The 13,940-nt window shown below is 39.2% G+C and overlaps 1 protein-coding gene across 1 annotated transcript in view; it reads left to right on the top strand.

The window, feature by feature from the left end:
- The first annotated feature begins 910 nt into the window (after positions 1–910).
- LOC133645603 (uncharacterized) overlaps positions 911–13,940 on the top strand; it is a 37,150-nt gene continuing 24,120 nt past the window's right edge. Inside the window, exons 1-2 of the mRNA XM_062040437.1 lie at positions 911–1,343; positions 11,875–11,963. The gene's annotated coding sequence lies outside the window, so the exon portion shown is untranslated. The remainder of the gene's footprint in view (positions 1,344–11,874; positions 11,964–13,940) is intronic.

Raw genomic sequence — 13,940 nt, 5'->3', positions numbered from 1 at the left:
ACTATGAGAAATGCAGCCAATATTACATACAGATAATGTGTCATGAGACATGCACATATAAAAAAAATACAAAGAGGACATAAGTAAAGGACTTTAAATGAGCTCAAATATATCTACAAACGAGGAATAATGGTGCAATACGTACATACAGCTAGCCTAAATAGCATGTTAGCATCGATTAGCTTGCAGTCATGGATTGACCAAATATGCCTGATTAGCACACCAGCAAATCAATAAAATCAACAGAGCTCACCTTTGTGCATTCGCGCACAGCATAAAACGTTTGGTGGACAAAATGAGACAAAGAAGGAGTGGCATAAAACACGTCTTTCTGTCAATCAATCAAAGTTTACTTATATAGCCCTAAATCACGAGTGTCTCAAAGGGCTGCACAAGCCACAACGACATCATATATATATATATATATATATATATATATATATATATATATATATATATATATATATATATATATATATATATATATATATATATATATATATATATATATATATATATATATGTATACATACATACATACATACATACATACATACATACATACATACATACATATAAGTATAGTCAAGGTTTCTGTGGTTTATCCGTTATACAGTGCTCAATACCAGGTTAGAGTGGAATATGCGTTTGGTCAATAAAATTTAATTGTGAAAATACCGCTTAAAAAATTTTTTTAGATTTGTTTCAATGGTGTAATTTAAAAAGATCTTGGTGATTACGTTTACACTGAGGTTGAAAGACATACATTTATTTCAGGTTTAATTTTCAAATTAAAAAATGTGCTCAAAAATCATGTCCCAAGTTTGTTTTGTTTTTTTAATAAATGTTTTTATTGAATTTGACAGGTATTACAATATACAATAAAACAGTAATCACATTTTCCCCTTTTTTTCCCACCCACTTCCAAGAACATTAACCCAACAAATACCCCATACACACATAAACTCCCCCCCACCCCCTCCCCAGGTCCTACATAAGTTAAAGATACAGTCACAAATGGAAAATAATTAGTACATCACTTTCTTCTCAACATAGGCAGATAGTAAATATACACCCGGAATAAATATAAATAAAATAAATGACATGAGAAAAAAATAAAAAATAAAAAAAAGGAAGCTGGTTTATGAAAGGTGAACTTTTCATGTGTCCTGTAGCGTCTTTAATTTAGCTATGTAGTCAACCACACAGCCCCTTGTCCCTAGTTTTTATGTCACTACCGAAACACAAAGGTTTTAGAGGCGTGGCTGATTCTCAATTTAGGCCACACCCCTAAATTGTTGACCAGGAAGTGACATTGCATTTCTGCCCCTCAAGGCTGCATGGTAAGTAACTCAATCCTGTAGTTTTTAAATAAATGTGTTCCAAAGTCTAGAAATCAGTGTGTATCTTTAAAAACTGTCACTACCGAACACATATTCTCTTCAATTATGTAAACTTTTTCAGCTTTTATGCAACATATTATGTTTATATGTGTGTACAACTCTTCAAAGATGTGTTTGCTAGCCATATTCTTGCTGGAATTATTTAGTTATGGTCAAAATTAGCTAGAATTGTCACACTCGAAACATGATAAAGTTTTGGTGGTGACATGAACATTTTGGTAGTAACAAAATGAAATGGAAAATAATAATAATAATAATAATAATAGATTTTATTTGTAAAAAGCACTTTATATTGAGTAAACAATCTCAAAGTGCTACAATGTATTAAAAAATAAAAATAAAAATAAAAAAATATATATAATAAAGAAATAAATAGAAATAAAAACTAGAACAGCCAAATAGCTATAGCTAGTATGCACATATCTAAAAAAAAAAAAAGGCTTTTTTAAAAAGAAGGGCTTCTAAGCCTTTTTTAAAAGCATCCACAGTCTGTGGTGCCCTCAGGTGGTCAGGGAGAGCATTCCACAGACTGGGAGCGGCGGAGCAGAAAGCCCGGTCTCCCATTGTTCGTAGTTTTGTCCTCGGAGGTTGGAGGAGGTTAGCCTGTCCGGAGCGGAGGTGTCGAATAGTTTAATCCTAACATTTTGAAATAACTGTGATCACAAAGTCTTAAAATCAGTGATTATTTTCAATAATCATCGTTCTAATAATCTATTTAAAACAAATAAACATGTTTCTAATGTAATGCTGGTCTCTATCTGTAATTATAGAGTTCAGAGAGAAAGAATCAAGACACCAACATGCCAAAACCAAATAAAAAAGTGAAAAAGAACAGTTGAGAGAATACAGAGAAAGATTTGAAGGCTGACCCAGTTAACAGCAAGAATATTTGAAGAAGGAATAAGAAAAGAAGAAGGAAATATTTATCTGCCAGGGAGCTAAGGAAGGCTAACCCGAGACGTCAAAATGCAGGCCAAAATGGACCAAATCAGATTTTTTACAGCTGACTGTTTAAATTATAAGTAACATGTGATCTTTATCATACTCCGGTATAAACGCGCACTGGCCCCAATGTGGCCCCAACGTGGCATTGACGTCACTTACATGCGAGATCGATAACAGGGTGCTTTGAGTACCTTGAAGGTAGAGAAGCGCTGTACGAGTATAACCCATTTACCATAAAACATGGAACATCAAGGAAATGTGAACATCCCTCCTTGTTTACCTGCTGGACAACTTTCTTGTCATGTTTAGCAATCGAGCAAAATGTGACCCGTCTCTTACGCCGGACTCAGGTTCGAGTCCGGGGTGCAACAGAAGCAGGGACTGAACCAGGCAAGTCACATGTAAATGCAGTGGCGGGCCGGGCGTTTCCCACCTCGGCCTTCAGTGATGTCCGACTTCAATAATTACCTCTCAAAATACCATACAGTTTATTTCACCACATGACCATTGCTGGAGAAATACTATACAGAAACACATTTACGCACTACTGGCCATTGAATCACCAACAATTTGATTGATTGATTGAAACTTTTATTAGTAGATTGCACAGTGAAGTACATATTCCGTACAATTGACCACTAAATGGTAACACCCGGATAAGTTTTTCAACTTGTTTAAGTCGGGGTCCACTTAAATTGATTCATGATACAGATATACACTATCGTTCAAAAGTTTGGGGTCACATAGAAATGTCCTTATTTTTGAAGGAAAAGCACTGTACTTTTCAATGAAGATAACTTTAAACTAGTCTTAACTTTAAAGAAATACACTCTATACATTGCTAAAGTGGTAAATGTCTATTCTAGCTGCAAATATCTGGTTTTTGGTGCAATATCTACATAGGTGTATAGAGGCCCATTTCCAGCAACTATCACTCCAGTGTTCTAATGGTACAATGTGTTTGCTCATTGGCTCAGAAGGCTAATTGATGATTAGAAAACCCTTGTGCAATCATGTTCACACATCTGAAAACAGTTTAGCTCGTTACAGAAGCTACAAAACTGACCTTCCTTTGAGCAGATTGAGTTTCTGGAGCATCACATTTGTGGGGTCAATTAAACGCTCAAAATGGCCAGAATCTTTTCCGCTAAACTTTTTTGTAAAAAGCTTGCTTCCTGTCCCTCTTTGTCACACACATTTAAGTGAACTGCTTGATTGATTGATCACGCTGCTCTGTGAACAAACCTCTACTCTGCTTTGTATCAAAGCCAGCTGTGACGCAGTCCATTGGATTACCGTAGTGATCAGTGAAGCACTAGAACCAGCAGATTCTCTAATGCAAGAAACTATGGCGAGTTTGTTGAATGTTTAAAAAAATGGTGATTCAGAAAAGTTTGGCGAGGCGGTGTCAGGAGTAGAAGCGTGGAAGGCAGCTTCAGTAACGTGACCTTAAGATGCAGCAGACGAAGACGACAGGCAGGCAGGCGGGTAAAATAATATGATTGAATAAACAAAAGAAAGACACTCACGAGGGAGTGGGAACCCACAGCAAAGGAAGGCGAGTGCTAGAATAAATGCACAAGTCATGGAACTTCTCTTGACAAATGTTATGCATAGCAATATGCAGGTGAAAGAAGTAACGAATGGCCGTAATAAATAGGAGACTGATTGGCAACCTTTTGCGCAGGTGTGCCCCCGGTTGCCAATCAGGTAGCAGGTGTGGACGCCTGTGCACGGAAAGAGGAAGGGAGGGAATAGGACAAGAACTAAAATGCCACAGACAGGGAAAAAGGAAATATAATTCTAAAACAGTCACGAGGGCGTGACAGGCGGATTAAAACAAAGTGTGGTCTGTAAAAACCCTATTCAAAGATCCTCTATTAGACAGGAACACTTGCTGTTTATGGGGATGTACTGCAAAACCGCTCGTCAAAAATCCTTTAAATCCTCCATAATCACTTTGATACACAAGATATCATCAAAGTTGTCAATTCTTTAATTATTTTCATACTTAGTGCGTGTGTGTGTGTATGTGTGTGCGTGTGTGTGCGTGCGTGTGTGTGTGTGTTCTTGTATTTCTACCCTTCTTGAGACATCAACAAGGAAAAGTACCTTCCATATGAGGACCGGTGAACAAGTTAGAACATAAATCATGGTCCCGATACGGAAAACCATTGCATCTAATAGAGAATGTCTCATTGGCACTCCTGGTGGTGAAATCTATCAAAAGTAGGGTGGTCCCAAAAAGGAGGGATTTTTCAAATTGACTGTTTGTCGGTTTTAAAAGTGCTCCCCCTCTGGTCAACATATGAAATAACAAGTGTGTGTAAAAATGTGAAGTGCTCCCCCTCTGGCCAACATATGAAATAACAAGTGTGTGTACTGTACTGTAATAACTTGAAGTAAATAATGAAGATTAAAAACCGATTACAAACCAATAATAAAAAAATAAAAAATTGTTTAACTAAAAGCAGTCTTTTTCTCACAATGTGTCGACTTTTTTCTTATAAAATTGGGAACAATTCAGTTTCTGTAATATTGCAATATTTTCTCGTAAAATTATTACTTTTTAATGTAAAATTATCTGCAATGAGGTGGCGACTTGTCCAGGGTGTACCCCGCCTTCCGCCCGATTGTAGCTGAGATAGGCTCCAGCGCCCCCCGCAACCCCGAAGGGAATAAGCGGTAGAAAATGGATGGATGGATGTAAAATTATTACTTTTCAAAGCAAAATGGTGACATTTGTCATAAAATTCTGACTTTTATCACAATAATGCCAAATGTATTGTTGTTCTTGTAAAACAGTGACATTTTTTGAGTAAAATTCTGATTATTATTATAATATTGACAACATTTTTTTGTTTTCTTATAAAATTGTGATTTTTGTCGAGTAAAATTCCAACTTTTATCATAATATTGCACAAATGTAAAGTTGTTCTTGTAAAATTTTGACTTGCATTGAGTAAAATTACGACTTTTATTATATTACTGACAAAATTCTAAGTTTTTCTTGTGAAATTGTGACTTTTTTCTTGCAACTCATTTTTCACAACAAGCTTTTTAATATTTGCATAGTATGTATATATTATTAATGTTGTAAATACAAATCTTTATATATCTAGAAAGGGTGGTCCTAAAGAGGTAAGCATTTTTCGGAGGTCTCAAGAAGGTAACAAATACAAATATGTGGTTGTGTGTGTGTGTGTGTGTGTGTGTGTGTGTGTGTGTGTGTGTGTGTGTGTGTGTGTGTGTGTGTGTGGGGGGGGGGGGGGGGTGTGTGTTCTTGTATTTCTACCCTTTTTGAGACATCAACAAGGAAAAGTACCTTCCATATGAGGACCGGTGAACAAGTTAGGACATACATCATGGTCCCAATACGGAAAACCATTGCATCTAATAGAGAATGTCTCATTTGCACTCCTGGTGGTGAAATCTATCAAAATTAGGGTGGTCCCAAAAAGGAGGGTCAACATATGAAATAACAAGTGTGTTTAAACATTTTTAAGTGTTCCCCCTCTGGTCAACATATGAAATAACAAGTGTGTGTAAGAAATTGAAATGTGCCCCCTTTGGCCCAAATTTATAAAAAAATAAATATGTATATAGAGACATACTGTAATAACTTCAAGTAAATAATGAAGATTAAAAACCAATTACAAAACAAAAACATTTTTTTACAAAAAGCTTACCTTTTTTATATTTCATAGTATGTATATATTATTAATGTTGTAAATACAATTTTTCATATATCTAGAAAGGGTGGTCCTAAAGAGGTAGGCATGTTTCGGAGGTCTCAAGAAGGTAACAAATACAATAATGTGCGTGTGTGTGTGTGTGTGTGTGTGTGTGTGTGTGTGTGTGTGTGTGTGTGTGTGTGTGTGTGTGTGTGTGTGTGTGTGTGTGTGTGTGTGTGTGTGTGTGTGTGTGTGTGTGTGTGTGTGTGTGTGTGTGTGTGTGTGTGTGTGTGTGTGTGTGTGTGTGTGTGTGTGTGTGTGTGTGGCAAACCACACCACTGGGTCAATCTTCCTCTGAACACGCGTGATCAATGAGGATTCTCTATCTGCCTTTTTGTCACATTTGTTCCTTCCTTTCCTTCCTTCCCGCCTGTGAGCACCTCTTCCTCATCCTTATCACGCACAAACACTCTGTTGTGTTACCGCTTTGGGAAAGTGTGCGCCCGCTCAAAAACACAGACAAACAAAATGGCAGCTTTTGAAAGTAAGTTAGTCTTCAAGACGCGTTGAGGTGATGATCCCCAGCCCCAACTTTTGAATGAAATGTGAGACTTCCTGCAGTTTGATGGATGATTAGCGGGTTTAGAGGTGATGTTTTCTATCACCAGACGCTCCAGCTGTCTTTTATCCTCCACTCTAGAAGGTTTTTTTTAACAAACCTTCTGTAAGACACGAAAAAAATTAATTGAAATACACAAAAAAAGAACTCAAAGAGCGCAGACGTCCACCAGGCACTATCTACCTGGATCAACCTTCAAAATCTTAACTGTTGTTCCTTTTACAATTTAAGACATACCCTGAAAGTTTCATCGGAATCCGCTCATCATTTTTTTAGTTAGGTTGCTAACTAAATAACTGATAACCCCAGGGAATACAAAACTTCCTGGTAGCGGTAAAAACAAAAATGATTTTGGTAAAAGTTATTCTATTTTCACACATGTAAAGATAATTATTAATAAATGATTGAATGCAATTATTACATTAAATTCGTTATAAAATAAATAAATGATCAATTTCAATGAAAAAAATCCTACGTTCCCAAATAACCAAATTAAATTAATTAAAAAAAGTTAATTATGAAATTTCCATACCAAAATTGACACCAAAGCATATCAGAATCAGAATCAGTATCAGAATCAGAATAGTTTTATTGCCATTGTTAGAGAATGGGTTCACAAACTAGGAATTTTTCTTGGTACAATCGTGCAACAGAAAACACATATAACACAGAATAGGTAATAAAAATGAGCTGTAACTGAGCTATCAGATCTTGTTATTGTACAATACAATAATGATATCAATACCAATACATGATATCTAGACAACTGGTTCGCAAACTTTTCCCACCTCAGAAAATACCTGGCTCTTCAAGTACCACCATATTGACCAACATTAAAATACAGTAGCTTAGTCGGCCTAAATACTCATTAAAAACAAGGCAGAGGTTTTATTTAACAGGTATAATTTATATTTTGGCCACTGTAACATTACACACAGTTTGAACAGTAACACTGTGTTTTTTTATTTGTTTTTTTGTTAGTTTTTTTAGTTAATCAGTCCAACAAAATAATACACAATAATACCACAATAACACAATTCCAATTCCAAAACCAAACCAGCAACATTCAGAATAGCAATCAACAGAGCAATTGAGAAGACACACAAACATGACACAAAACAATCCAAAAGTACTCAAACAAAAATGAATAATATCAACAACAGTATCAATATTAATAAGGATTCCTACATAGCAGTGATTAGAAATCTGTTACGTACGGCGGGGGAAAGAAGACGACACCACAGCAGGGCTCAGTTCAATAGGTTTATTGATACTGATGAATAGTTGGGGTGTGTAGGCTACTCTACGTGAATGGTGCAAGACGATGTGTAGAATTAACAATGTAAATGTTACCAGAGTTTGTTGTATGTGCGTGTTGGATGAATCCTTCGTCAGACCAAAGGGGCAAGGCGAGAAGGCAGTCCGTGGGCAAGCGAGAGGTCGGGGGCTGGAGATAGGCGACGAGGTCCGAGGATCGAGGGAAGTAGTCCAAAATCTGGTGGGAAGTCGAGGCACACAGCTCGATCACGGGAAACAGAGGGAACACTTCGGGGAACACAGAAGACATAAGACACACGGGCACAGGGAAAACACAGAGAAAGCAAGTAAGCAGAGGGAAGCCAGAGACGGGATGCTTACTACGAAGAGTGAACTATGTTCCGGCACTGGATTTTCGGATCCGCTGGTCTTTATGCTGTCTGCCCTAATCAGACCCAGGTGCGCTGATTGATGATTGCCTGCAGCCGTGCAGGCGCGTGGCCGCCATGCGGGAAGAGCAAGCAGGGGCGTGTCCCGGCGCGCTTCTAAAGGAGGTGCATGCGCATTTACATTATCATCACAGCCGTTTATAAAAAATAAAATGAAAAAAATTGGAAAAAAATTAACAGTAGTGTCACAGTGGCTTGCACTTGCATCACATCTCATAAGCTTGACTGTGTTTGAATATTTAATAAAGTGGTTCTTTGGCATAGCACCACATAGAGACCGCAGTTGGAGATTCACTGATCTAGACATCAAGGAAGTGTTTTAAATGTAGATTAGAATCATAGGATAGGATAAGATAAACTTTTATTTATCCATCAGTGGGGAAATTATGTAAATGTAGTGCAGATTCAAAAAGTCCACAAAAAATTATTGAAGTAGCGCAAAATCCACGAAGGTGCCAACACTTCCTTGTGCAGTCCCGAAGGGGTTTAAACTAAAACGTTAAAAAAGAAGAGGGAGACGTTCAAGAACACAAAGGAGGACATACAAGAGCAGAGAGCCGCTGCAACCAGCTGTCACTTCAGTGGCGCCATTTTCACATACATCATCATAGGTCCCCTTTAAACAAAGTGGCGACCAAATAAAAATTGACCTGCGACCCCATTTCAGGTCCCGACCCCAAGTTTGAGACACTGATCCAAACTACAACGCTGGACGGAACCTTTCAGGAATACTGGCGACAAGAGTAGAATAGTTATGTTGCAGTCATATACTGTGGATGGAAATATTGTGAATCTTTACTAGATTCCTTGGAGGTGCAGGGGAGTGTCATAACTAAATCATAGCACAGGCTCATAAAAATCAAACTGGCTTAACTTGAAAACTTATTTTGGCCCTTCCTTCACCCTGTAATGCAGTCGGCAGGTAGGTGTCAAAAGTAACATGATGGATAGAAGTCCTCCTTCCCCCACGCAAACAATCATGGAAATGTGATCCTGGGGAGCCAGTTCACATCAAAACTGAGGCACATTTTCATGTTGCAACACAATACAACTCAGTGTTGCAACATGTATTTGAAATCACATATTTTGATACTCAACTTTTGGTACAGTAGAGCGGTAAATATGATTACCGTTTTTTCTGGACTATAAGGCGCACTTAAAGGCCTACTGAAATGATTTTTTTTTATTTAAACGGGGATAGCAGATCCATTCTATGTGTCATACTTGATCATTTCGCGATATTGCCATATTTTTGCTGAAAGGATTTAGTGGAGAACATCGACGATAAAGTTTGCAACTTTTGGTCGCTGATAAAAAAAAGCCTTGCCTGTACCGGAAGTAGCGTGACGTCGCAGGTTGAAGGGCTCCTCACATTTCCCCATTGTTTACACCAGTAGCGAGAGCGACTCGGACAGAGAAAGCGACGATTACCCCATTAATTTGAGCCAGGATGAAAGATTCGTGGATGAGGAACGTGAGAGTGAAGGACTCGAGTGCAGTGCAGGACGCATCTTTTTTCGCTCTGACCGTAACATAGGTACAAGCTGGCTCATTGAATTCCACACTCTCTCCTTTTTCTATTGTGGATCACGGATTTGTATTTTAAACCACCTCGGATACTATATCCTCTTGAAAATGAGAGTCGAGAACGTGAAATGGACATTCACAGTGACTTTTATCTCCACAACAACACATCGGTGAAGCACTTTAGCTACGGAGCTAACATGATAGCATCGGGCTTAACTGCAGATAGAAACTAAATAAATAAACCCCTGACTGGGAGGATAGACAGAAAATCAACAATACTATTAAACCATGGACCTGTAACTACACGGTTAATGCTTTCCAGCCTGGCGAAGCTTAACAATGCTGTTGCTAACGACGCCATTGAAGCTAACTTAGCAACGGGACCTCACAGAGCTATGCTAAAAACATTAGCTATCCACCTACGCCAGCCAGCCCTCATCTGCTCATCAACACCCGTGCTCAACTGCGTTCCAGCAATCGACGGAGCGACAAAGGACTTCACCCTATCATCAATACGGTCGCCGGCTAGCGTCGGATAGCGCGTCTGCTATCCAAGTCAAAGTCCTCCTGGTTGTGTTGCTGCAGCCATCCGCTAATACACCGATCCCACCTACAGCTTTCTTCTTTGCAGTCTTCATTGTTCATTAAACAAATTGCAAAAGATTCACCAACACAGATGTCCAGAATACTGTGGAATTTTGAGATGAAAACAGAGCTTTTTTGCATTGGATTCAAAGGTGTCCGAATACTTCCGTTTAACTACTGACGTCACGCGCATACGTCATCATACATAGACGTTTTCAACCGGAAGTTTAACGGGAAATTTAAAATTGCACTTTATAAGTTAACCCGACCGTATTGACATGTGTTGCAATGTTAAGATTTCATCATTGATATACAAACTATCAGACTGCGTGGTCGGTAGTAGTGGGTTTCAGTAGGCCTTTAAAATCCAATAATAATTCAGGTTTTGCTTACCGACCTCGAAGCAATTTTATTTGGTACATGGTGTAATGATAAGTGTGACCAGTAGATAGCAGTCAAACATGAGAGATATGTGTAAATAAATAAATAATGATAAATGGGTTATACTTGTGTAGCGCTTTTCTACCTTCAAGGTACTCAAAGCGCTTTGACAGTATTTCCACTTTCACCCATTCACACACACATTCACACACTGATGGCAGGAGCTGCCATGCAAGGCGCTAACCAGCAGCCATCAGGAGCAAGGGTGAAGTGTCTTGCCCAAGGACACAACGGACGTGACTAGGATGGTAGAAGGTGGGGCTTGAACCCCAGTAACTAGCAACCATCCGATTGCTGGCACGGCCACTCTACCAACTTCGCCACGCCGCCCCACGTGTAGACTGCACTGTGATGGCAATATGACTCAAGTAAACAACACCTACATTTTATATGTTCCATTGAAAATATAGAACATTACACACGGCGCTCAAAAGTCTATCGAAATGTTTTAGTACGACTTTGGTAAGCTATGAAGCCGCACCGCTTGATGTGCTTCAACATATGAGTATTATTATGGTGTGTGTATAAGGTAAGAAATATTATCTGGTGTTTTGTTTCGCAATATTATGCAAATGCAACTTTTCTTACCTTCTGGTACCTGCTGATCTGTATTTGGGATCTGCATAAATCCTGAAAAATTGTGCGCATCCGCCTTTGTAGTCCGTGCCGACACCGTAATCGATAAGCTTCTTCATTTTTCTCTATCTTCTTGTTATGGGACATTCATCCTCCGCTTTTGCCATTTCTAATATAAAGTAGCGTAAAGTTCTTACTTATATCTGTCAGTAAACTTGCCATGAAAGCGCTAAAACATACTGGTGTAGTGAGTTTACATTATTCACCCAAGGAACTTTAGTTATTAGAGTTCTGGTCGGACGTTTTTTAACGGGACACATTTCGGGTGTGGTTGTTTCCGGATGAGGAGATGCTGCTCTGTTATTGTTTTAAGTAAAGTCTGAATGTCATTAAAACAGGTAGTTCCATCTTTTGACACTTCTTCCACTCCCGTCTTTGCACGCTACACCGCTACAACAAAGATGACGGGGAGAAGATGCTGCCGAAGGTGAGCCACGTAAATAAGACCGCCCACAAAACGACGCATCCGGAAGCGACTGTCAGAAAGCGGCTTGAAGATGATCTGTAAAACATAATCTATGCAACATTTTGACCAAAGAACCACCATTACATGTTATGTAGACCACAAGGATGTGTGTTCAATTTAGAAAAACATAAAAATAATGTGACTCCTTTAATGCGCCCTATAATCCGGTGCGCCTTATACATGAAACAAGATAAAAAATAGACCATTCATCGGTTGTGCGCCTTATAATCCGGTGCGCCCCTTTGTCCGGAAAATACGGTATTTGATTTCATATTTATTCATTTTTTTCTATTTCAAATTTAAACCATAACCAAATGATTGATCACTCGCGCTAAGAGCTGCGTCATGCACTGGGGGGAGCAGGGCTGCTCCTCATAGTTTACACACTTTATCCAAAGCAGATGAAACTACATTTTAGTTGAAGGAACTGGTCAGTAAAAGACAACGTTTTTTTCACCACCACTTGACACAAACTGCACTGCGTGCTAGTAACGACAAATTTTTCCATTTTATGTGTTCGTTTATGGGCCATCTATATCGGGATATGAGTTTTGAGCCATATCGCCCAGCCCTACACTTGTGTTAGCAACAGTGCTAGCACAGTTTGGGGATGTTCTATATTTGTATCTGAACGTTACAGTAGGCCTTATGATGGCATTGTGTTTATATGTAAGACGTTTCATATTGCTACAAAAAAAATGTCTGTGCTACAAAAAAATTCTGTGCTACTATTTTGTTTTATGTAGTAGCACCGGTGCTACTAGTGAGAAAGCTAAGCATACAGCACTGCGTCTACAGCGCTGCAGCTGATACCCTTGGTTTCGTTGGGAGGAAACATCGTGATTGGATCGATGAAAATGAAGAAGACATTCAGAGGCTAATCAACGAGTGCCTGCAAGGATCACCTTGATGACAAGATCAGCAGCAAAAAGAAACAGGACTACCAGCAGGCAAGGCAATTTATCCAGCGGAAACTGCGGAAGATGAGTGGTGGGGAAAGACAAGCAGCAGCCAAGAACAATGACATGAAGACACTTCATTATGGTCTTCGTACCGTTTATGGACCTAAGGCATTTGGTTAAACCTCAGTAAGATCTTCTGACAATTCCACTTTGCTAATAGAGAATGCATAAATACTTGCTTGCTGGGTAGAACATTTCAACAGAGAGTCAACCTTTTCTGAAAAAGCAATTGCATCGCTGCCTCAACTACCAGTGAAGGAATTGATGCCAGACCTCCATAACCAGTTGCCGAGGTTGCAGAGGCTTTAAAGCAGACAACTGCTGGAAAAGCACTTGGTGCAGATGGAGTTCCTCTGGACATCTACAAGTATGAAGGCGGCATACTCCTCCTGTGTGCTTTTCTCCGACCTTGTTCTCTCTCCTGTTTTCGGCGATGTTGCTTGATGCCTTCAGCGACTGTGACAGAGGTCTGTACATTCAGTTCTGCCAAGACTTCAGGCCAAAACCAAAGTGTTTGAAGCCACACTATGTGAATTTCTATTCGCAGATGACTGGGGACTGGTTGCACACTCCCATGAAGACATACAGTTCTTGACAGATTGCTTTGCAGATGCCTGCTGGCGATTCGGACTGACAATCAGTCTTTGAAAGACTAGTCATGGTTCAGCCCTCACTATTACAGGTTGCCAATACACCACAACCTCTTCATATCATCATTAACAATACAGAGATCAAGACTGTAGAAAAGTTCTCCTACCAGCGTAGCACTGTTACAACCAACGGATCCCTGGATGCAGAGAGGATTCAGCGCATTGGAAAGGCAAGCGCGGCCTTCGACGTAATGACAAAGATATTGTGGCGAGTCCACGGCATCCATTTCTCCACCAAGACTGCTGATTACAGAGCCATGGTCCTGAGGGCATTCCTCTATTGTTGTGAGACATGGACCACCTACTGCCGGCATATCAAACTGCTG

The sequence above is a fragment of the Entelurus aequoreus genome, linkage group LG03 (genome assembly GCF_033978785.1).
Source record: "Entelurus aequoreus isolate RoL-2023_Sb linkage group LG03, RoL_Eaeq_v1.1, whole genome shotgun sequence".
Classification (NCBI taxonomy): domain Eukaryota; kingdom Metazoa; phylum Chordata; class Actinopteri; order Syngnathiformes; family Syngnathidae; genus Entelurus; species Entelurus aequoreus.
The sequence above is the reverse complement of the archived record's forward strand: the minus strand, read 5'-3'. Positions and strand labels throughout refer to the sequence as shown.